Source organism: Arachis ipaensis, chromosome B9 (genome assembly GCF_059453495.1).
Source record: "Arachis ipaensis isolate K30076 ecotype BB chromosome B9, ASM5945349v1, whole genome shotgun sequence".
Classification (NCBI taxonomy): domain Eukaryota; kingdom Viridiplantae; phylum Streptophyta; class Magnoliopsida; order Fabales; family Fabaceae; genus Arachis; species Arachis ipaensis.
The window spans coordinates 108,556,548-108,565,787 of NC_142444.1; the positions used below are offsets into that span (position 1 = coordinate 108,556,548).

Below are 9,240 nucleotides of genomic sequence, written 5' to 3' on the forward strand. Positions count from 1 at the left end.
TATTTCTTATGAGTCAAATCAAATTTTCAATTTAAAAATCTTATCTTTTTCAAAATCTTTTTCAAAAATCATATCTTTTTCATTTTTCTTATTTATTTTCGAAAATTCTAAAAATATTTTTCAAAAATCTTTTTCTTAATTTTATCTCATATTTTCGAAAATATCATCAACAATTAATGTTTTGGTTCAAAAATTTCAAGTTTGTTACTTACTTGTTAAGAAAGATTCAAACTTTAAGTTCCAGAATCATATCTTGTGATTTCTTGTGAATCAAGTCATTAATTGTGATTTTAAAAATCAAATCTTTTTCAAAAATAATTTCAATCATATCTTTTCAAAAATATCTTTTTATCTTATCTTTTTATCTTATCTTTTCTAACTTCTTATCTTCTTATCTTTTAAAAATTGATTTTCAAAATTTGTTTCAACTAACTAACTAACTTTTTGTTTGTTTCTTATCTCTTTCAAAACTAACCAACTAACTTTCTACCTTTAATTTTCGAAAATACCTCCCTCTTTTTCAAAAAATTCTTTTTAATTAATTAATTGTTTTAAATTTTAATTTTAATTTTATTTTCCCTTTAATTTTCGAAAATCATCAACTCCTTTTCAAAAATTATTTTCGAAAACTTCTCTCTCATCTTCTTCTATTTATCTAATGACTTACTAACACTTCTCCTCACCTCATATCTCTGCTCCTATCCTCACCCTTGTGTTTGGATTCTCCTCTCTTCTCTTTTCTTACATTACATTCTTTTCTTCTTCTACTAACAACAAGGGAACCTCTATACTGTGGTAAAAAGGATCCCTATTATTATTTTCTGTTCCCTTCTTTTTCATATGAGCAGGAGCAAGGACAAGAACATTCTTGTTGAAGCAGATCCTGAACCTGAAAGGACTCTGAAGAGGAAACTAAGAGAAGTTAAAATACAACAATCCAGAGACAACCTTACAGGAATTTTTGAACAGGAAGAGGAGATGGCAGCCGAAAATAATAATAATGCAAGGAGGATGCTTGGTGACTTTACTGCACCAAATTCCAATTCACATGGAAGAAGCATCTCCATCCCTACCATTGGAGCAAACAATTTTGAGCTTAAACCTTAATTAGTTTCTCTGATGCAACAAAACTGCAAGTTTCATGGACTTCCATCTGAAGATCCCTTTCAGTTCTTAACTGAATTCTTGCAGATCTGTGATACTGTTAAGACTAATGGAGTAGATCCTAAAGTCTACAGGCTCATGCTTTTCCCTTTTGCTGTGAGAGACAGAGCTAGAATATGGTTGAATTCTCAACCTAAAGACAGCCTGAACTCTTGGGATAAGCTGGTCACGGCTTTCATAGCCAAGTTCTTTCCTCCTCAAAAGCTGAGTAAGCTTAGAGTGGATGTTCAAACCTTCAGACAGAAAGAAGGTGAATCCCTCTATGAAGCTTGGGAGAGATACAAGCAACTGACCAAAAAGTGTCCTTCTGACATGCTTTCAGAATGGACCATCCTGGATATATTCTATGATGGTCTGTCTGAATTAGCTAAGATGTCATTGGATACTTCTGCAGGTGGATCCATTCACCTAAAGAAAAAGCCTGCAGAAGCTCAAAAACTCATTGACATGGTTGCTAATAACCAGTTTATGTACACTTCTGAGAGGAATCCTGTGAGTAATGGGATGCCTCAGAAGAAGGGAGTTCTTGAAATTGATACTCTGAATGCCATATTGGCTCAGAATAAAATATTGACTCAGCAAGTCAATATGATTTCTCAGAGTCTGAATGGAATGCAAGCTGCATCCAACAGTACTCAAGAGTCATCTTCTGAAGAAGAAGCTTATGATCCTGAAAACCCTACAATAGCAAAGGTGAATTACATGGGTGAACCATATGGAAACACCTATAATCCCTCATGGAGAAATCACCCAAATCTCTCATGGAAGGATCAACAAAAGCCTCAACAAGGCTTTAATAATGGTGGAAGAAACAGGTTTAATAGCAAGCCTTTTCCATCATCAACTCAGCAAAAGACAGAGAGTTCTGAGCAGGATCCATCTAGCTTAGCAAACATAGTCTCTAATCTATCTCAGGCCACTTTAAGTTTCATGAATTAAACAAGGTCCTCCATTAGAAATTTGGAGGCACAAGTAGGCCAGCTAAGTAAGAAGATCACTGAAACCCCTCCTAGTGCTCTCCCATGCAATACAGAAGAAAATCCAAAAGGAGAGTGCAAGGCCATTAATATAACCATCATGGCCGAATCCAAGGAGGAAGGGGAGGACGTGAATCCTAAGGAGGAAGACCTCCTGGGATGTCCAGTGATCAATAAGGAGTTTCTCTCTGAGGAACCAAAGGAATCTAAGACTCATCTAGAGACCATAGAGATTCCATTAAACCTCCTTATGCCATTCATGAGTTCTGATGAGTATTTCTCTTCTGAAGAGAATGAGGATGTTACTGAAGAGCAAGTTGCCAAATTCATTGGTGCAATCATGAAGCTGAATGCCAATTTATTTGGTAATGAGACTTGGGGAGATGAATCTCCCTTGTTCACCAATGAACTAAATGCATTGGATCAACTGAGATTGCCTCGGAAGAAATAGGATCCTGGAAAGTTCCTAATACCTTGTACCATAGGTACCATGACCTTTGAGAAGGCTCTATGTGACCTTGAGTCAGGGATAAACCTCATGCCCCTCTCTATAATGGAGAAACTGGGAATCTTTGAGGTGCAAGCTACTAGAATCTCATTAGAGATGGCAGACAACTCAAGAAAACAGGCTTATGGTCAAGTAGAGGACGTGTTAGTAAAGGTTGAAGGCCTTTACATCCCTGCTGATTTCATAATCCTGGATACTGGGAAGGATGAGGATGAATCCATCATTCTTGGAAGACCCTTCCTAGCCACAACAAGAACTGTGATTGATGTAGACAGAGGAGAATTGATCCTTCAACTGAATGAGGACAACCTTGTGTTTAAAACTCAAGAATCTCCTTCTGTAACAATGGAGAGGAAGCATAGAAAGCTTCTCTCAGTACAGAGTCAAATAAAGCCCCCACAGTCAAACTCTAAGTTTGGTGTTGGGAGGCCTCAGCCAAACTCTAAGTTTGGTGTTGAACTCCCATATCCAAACTCTAAGTTTGGTGTTGGGAAGTCTATAAAATTGACCTGATCACATGTGTGGCTCCATGAGAGCCCACTGTCAAGCTATTGACATTAAAGAAGCGCTTGTTGGGAGACAACCTAACTTTTATTTATCTAATTTTATTTTTATTTTTATTGTTCTTTCATGTTTTATTAGGTTCATGATCATGTGGAGTCACAAAATAAATAGAAAAATCAAAAACAGAATCAAAAATAACAGAAGAAAAATCACACCCTGGAGGAAGGGCTTACTGGCCTTTAAACGCCAGTAAGGAGCATCTGGCTGGCGTTCAACGCCAGAACAGAGCATGGAGCTGGCGCTGAATGCCAGAAACAAGCATGGAGCTGGCGTTTGATGAGCGGATAATTTATACACTTTTTGGCATTGTTTTTAGTATATTTTTAGTAGAATCTAGTTACTTTTAGGGATGTTTTCATTAGTTTTTATGTTAAATTCACATTTCTGGACTTTACTATGAGTTTGTGTGTTTTTTTGTGATTTCAGGTATTTTCTGGCTGAAATTGAGGGACTTGAGAAAAAATCATATTCAGAGGTTGAAGAAGGACTGCTGATGCTGTTGGATTCTGACCTCCCTGCACTCAAAGTGGATTTTCTGGAGCTACAGAACTCAAAATGGCGCGCTTTCAATTGCGTTGGAAAGTAGACATCCAGGGATTTTCAGCAATATATAATAGTCCATACTTTGGCCGAGTTTAGATGACGTAAAAGGGCGTTGAACTCCAGTTCTACGTTGCTGTCTGGAGTTAAACGCCAAAAACACGTCACAAGCCAGAGTTGAACGCCAGAAATACGTTACAAACTGGCGTTCAACTCCAAGATTGACCTCTACACGTGTAACATTCAAGCTCAGCCCAAGCACACACCAAGTGGGCCCCGGATGTGGATTTATGCATCAATTACTTACTTATGTAAACCCTAGTAGCTAGTTTAGTATAAATAGGATTTTTTACTATTGTATTTGACATCCTGGATAATATTTTTTAATCCTGTGATCACGTTTTGGGGGCTGGCCATTCGGCCATGCCTGGACCTTTCACTTATGTATTTTCAACGGTAGAGTTTCTACACTCCATAGATTAAGGTGTGGAGCTCTGCTGTTTCTCAAAGATTAATGCAAAGTACTACTGTTTTTCTATTCAATTCAACTTATTCTGCTTCCAAGATATTCATTCGCACTTCAACCTGAATGTGATGAACATGACAATCATCATCATTCCCCCACGAACGCGTGCCTGACAACCACTTCCGTTCCACCTTAGATTGAATGAGTATTTCTTGGATCTCTTAATCAAAATCTTCGTGGTATAAGCTAGATTGATGGCGGCATTCATGAGAGTCCGGAAAGTCTAAACCTTGTCTGTGGTATTTCAAGTAGGACTCTGGGATTGAATGACTGTGACGAACTTCAAACTCGCGAGTGCTGGGCGTAGTGACAGACGCAAAAGGAGGGTGAATCCTATTCCAGTATGATCGAGAACCTCAGATGATTAGCCGTGCTGTGACAGAGCATTTGGACCATTTTCACAAGAGGATGGGATGCAGCCATTGACAAGGGTGATGCCTCCAGACGATTAGCCATGCAGTGACAGCGCATCGGACCATTTTCCAGAGAGGATAAAAAGTAGCCATTGACAACGGTGATGTCCTTACATAAAGCCAGCCATGGAAAGGAGTAAGATTGATTGGATGAAGACAGCAGGAAAGCAGAGGTTCAGAGGAACGAAGCATCTCTATGCGCTTATCTGAAATTCTCACCAATGAATTACATAAGTATTTCTATCCTTATTTTATTATATATTTTCGAAAACTCCATAACTATTTTATATCCGCCTGACTGAGATCTACAAGGTGACCATAGCTTGCTTCATACCAACAATCTCCGTGGGATCGACCCTTACTCACGTAAGGTTTATTACTTGGACGACCCAGTGCACTTGCTGGTTAGTTGTATCGAAGTTGTGACTGAAAAATGATTTATTAAGACGTGTGTACAGAGTTTTTAGCGCCGTTGCCTGAGATCACAATTTCGTGCACCAAGTTTTTGGCATCGTTGCCGGAGATTGTTCGAGTTTGGACAACTGACGGTTCATCTTGTAGCTCAGATTAGGTAATTTTCTTTTTGTTTTCTTTTCAAAAAAAAAATTTTCAAAAAAACTTTCAAAAATTTCTCATTTGTTTTTGAAAAAAAATAAAAAATAAAAAATTCTTTTCAAAAATATTTAATTTATGTTCTTCATAATTTTTAAGAATGAATTCTAGTGTTTCATGAAGCATGTGAAGCCTGGCTGGCTGTAAAGCCATGTCTAAATTCTTTTGGACTGAGGCTTCCAACCATCAGCATGGAAGCAAGTTAATTGGAATGTCAGCCGTGTCATGTCTGAGTTACATACTAAAGCTTGGCTGGCTATTAAGCCATGCCTAACCCTCAGATTGGAGCTTTAGAATAAGAATACAAGATTCCTGGAATTCATATTAAAAATTTCGGAATCCTTATTTTTCTTTTTTTTTAGACTGATTTTCGAAAAATATAAAATAAAAATACAAAAAAATTAGAAAATCATAAAAATAAAAAATATTTTGTGTTTCTTGTTTGAGTCATGTGTCATGTTATAAGTTTGGTGTCAATTGCATGTCCATCTTGCATTTTTTTCGAAAAATTCATGCATTCATAGAGTTCTTCATGATCTTCAAGTTGTTCTTGGTAAGTCTTCTTGTTTGATCTTGATGTTTTATTGTTTTGTGTTGTATGGTGTTTTTCATATGCATTCTTGAATCCATAGAGTCTAAACATGAAAGATTTCTAAGTTTGGTATCTTGCATGTTTTCTTTGCATTAAAAATTTTTCAAAAATAAGTTCTTGATGTTCATCATGATCTTCAAAGTGTTATTGGTGTTCATCTTAACATTCATAGTGTTCTTGCATGCATTCCTTGTTTTGATCCAAAAAGAAAAGAGAAAAACATGAACACCAAGAACACTTTGAAGATGACGTTTTAATTTTTCTCTCTCATCATTAAAAATTCAAAAATAAAAAAAATATATCTTCTCCTTTTTCTCTCTTAAAATTTCGAAAATTAGATTTGACTTTTTCAAAAATTTTTAAAATCTAGTTGTTTTTATGAGTCAAATCAAATTTTCAATTTAAAAATCTTATCTTTTTCAAAATCTTTTTCAAAAATCAAATCTTTTTTATTTTTCTTAGTTATTTTTGAAAATTTTAAAAATATTTTTCAAAAATCTTTTTCTCATCTTTATCACATAATTTTCGAAAATAACATCATCAATTAATGTTTTGATTCAAAATTTTCAAGTTTGTTACTTACTTGTTAAGAAAGATTCAAACTTTAAGTTCTAGAATCATATTTTGTGATTTCTTGTGAATCAAGTCATTAATTGTGATTTTAAAAATCAAATCTTTTTCAAAACTAGTTTCAATCATATCTTTTCAAAAATATCTTTTTATCTTATCTTTTTCAAAATCATATCCTTTTCAAAAATTTGATTTTAAAATATCTTCTCTAACTTCTTATCTTCTTATCTTTTCAAAATTGATTTTCAAATTTGTTTCAACTAACTAACTAACTTTTTGTTTGTTTCTTATCTTTTTCAAAACTACCTAACTTACTCTCTCTCCCTAATTTTCGAAAATATCTTCCCTCTTTTTCAAAATTTCTTTTTAATTAACTAATTATTTTAATTTTTTATTTTAATTTTCGAAAATTACTAACCATTTTCAAAAACTATTTTCGAAAATCACTAACTCTTTTTGAAAAATTATTTTCGAAAAATCTCTGCTCTCCTCACCCTTCTGTTTGGATTCTCCTTTCTTTTCTCTTCTACTCTTCTTTTCTTCTACTCACAACAAGGGAACCTTTATACTGTGGTAAAAAGGATCCCTATTATTATTTTTCTGTCCCTCTTTTTCATATGAGCAGAAGCAAGGACAAGAATATTCTTGTTGAAGCAGATCCAGAACCTGAAAGGACTCTGAAGAGGAAACTAAGAGAAGCTAAATTACAACAATCCAGCAAGCACCTTTCAGAAATTTTCGAACAAGAAGAGGAGATGGCAGCCGAAAATAATAATAATGCAAGGAGGATGCTTGGTGACTTTACTGCACCTAATTCCAATTTACATGGAAGAAGCATCTCCATTCCTGCCATTGGAGCAAACAATTTTGAGCTTAAACCTTAATTAGTTTCTCTGATGCAGCAGAACTGCAAGTTTCATGGACTTCCATCTGAAGATCCTTTTCAGTTCTTAACTGAATTCTTGCAGATATGTGATACTGTTAAGACTAATGGAGTAGATCCTGAAGTCTACAGGCTCATGCTTTTCCCTTTTGCTGTAAGAGACAGAGCTAGAGTATGGTTGGACTCTCAACCCAAAGATAGCCTGAACTCTTGGGATAAGCTGGTCAAGGCTTTCTTAGCCAAGTTCTTTCCTCAAAAGTTGAGCAAGCTTAGAGTGGATGTTCAAACCTTCAGACAGAAAGAAGGTGAATCCCTCTATGAAGCTTGGGAGAGATACAAAGAACTGACCAAAAAGTGTCCTTTTGACATGCTTTCAGAATGGACCATCCTGGATATATTCTATGATGGTTTATCTGAATTGGCTAAGATGTCATTGGATACTTCTGCAGGTGGATCCATTCACCTAAAGAAAACGCTTGCAGAAGCTCAAGAACTCATTGACATGGTTGCTAATAACCAGTTCATGTACACTTCTGAGAGGAATTCTGTGAGTAATGGGACGCCTCAGAAGAAGGGAGTTCTTGAAATTGATACTCTGAATGCCATATTGGCTCAGAACAAAATATTGACTCAGCAAGTCAATATGATTTCTCAGAGTCTGAATGGAATGCAAGCTGCATCCAACAGTACTCAAGAGGCGCCTTCTAAAGAAGAGGCCTATGATCCTGAGAACCCTGCAATAGCAGAGGTAAATCACTTAGGTGAACATTATGGAAACACCTATAACTCATCATGGAGAAATCATCCAAATTTCTCATGGAAGGATCAACAAAAGCCTCAACAAGGCTTTAATAATGGTGGAAGAAACAGGTTTAGCAATAGCAAGCTTTTTCCATCATCCACTCAGCAACAGACAGAGAACTCTAAACAAAATACCTCTAATTTAGCAAACTTGTTTTTAGTATGTTTTTAGTAGAATCTAGTTACTTTTAGGGATGTTTTCATTAGTTTTTATGTTAAATTCACATTTCTGGACTTTACTATGAGTTTGTGTGTTTTTCTGTGATTTCAGGTATTTTCTGGCTGAAATTGAGGGACTTGAGCAATAATCAGATTCAGAGGTTGAAGAAGGACTGCTGATGCTGTTGGATTCTGACCTCCCTGCACTCAAAGTGGATTTTCTGGAGCTACAGAACTCAAAATGGCGCGCTTCTAATTGCGTTGGAAAGTAGACATCCAGGGATTTCCAGCAATATATAACAGTGTATACTTTGGCCGAGTTTAGATGACATAAAAGGGCATTAAACGCCAGTTCTACGCTACTGTCTGGAGTTAAACGCCAGAAACACGTCACAAGCCAGAGTTGAACGCCAGAAATACGTTACAAACTGGCGTTCAACTCCAAGATTGACCTCTACACGTGTAACATTCAAGCTCAGCCCAAGCACACACCAAGTGGGCCCCGGATGTGGATTTATGCATCAATTACTTACTTATGTAAACCCTAGTAGCTAGTTTAGTATAAATAGGACTTTTTACTATTGTATTTGACATCCGGGATTATATTTTTTGATCCTGTGATCACGTTTTGGGGGCTGGCCATTCGGCCATGCCTGGACCTTTCACATATATATTTTCAATGGTAGAGTTTCTACACTCCATAGATTAAGGTGTGGAGCTCTGCTGTTCCTCAAAGATTAATGCAAAGTACTACTGTTTTTCTATTCAATTCAACTTATTCCGCTTCCAAGATATTCATTCGCACTTCAACCTGAATGTGATGAACGTGACAATCATCATCATTCCCCCACGAACGCGTGCCTGACAACCACTTCCGTTCCACCTTAGATTGAATGAGTATCTCTTGGATCTCTTAATCAGAATCTTCGTG

General features: G+C 36.2%; 2 non-coding genes across 2 annotated transcripts; both read right to left on the reverse strand.

The window, feature by feature from the left end:
• Positions 1–1,374: 1,374 nt before the first annotated feature.
• Positions 1,375–1,482, reverse strand: LOC148545847 (small nucleolar RNA R71). The gene has a single exon (XR_015900647.1). It is a non-coding gene; the product is annotated as a small nucleolar RNA R71 (small nucleolar RNA).
• Positions 1,483–7,614: 6,132 nt separating this feature from the next.
• Positions 7,615–7,722, reverse strand: LOC148545848 (small nucleolar RNA R71). The gene has a single exon (XR_015901967.1). It is a non-coding gene; the product is annotated as a small nucleolar RNA R71 (small nucleolar RNA).
• Positions 7,723–9,240: the final 1,518 nt, after the last annotated feature.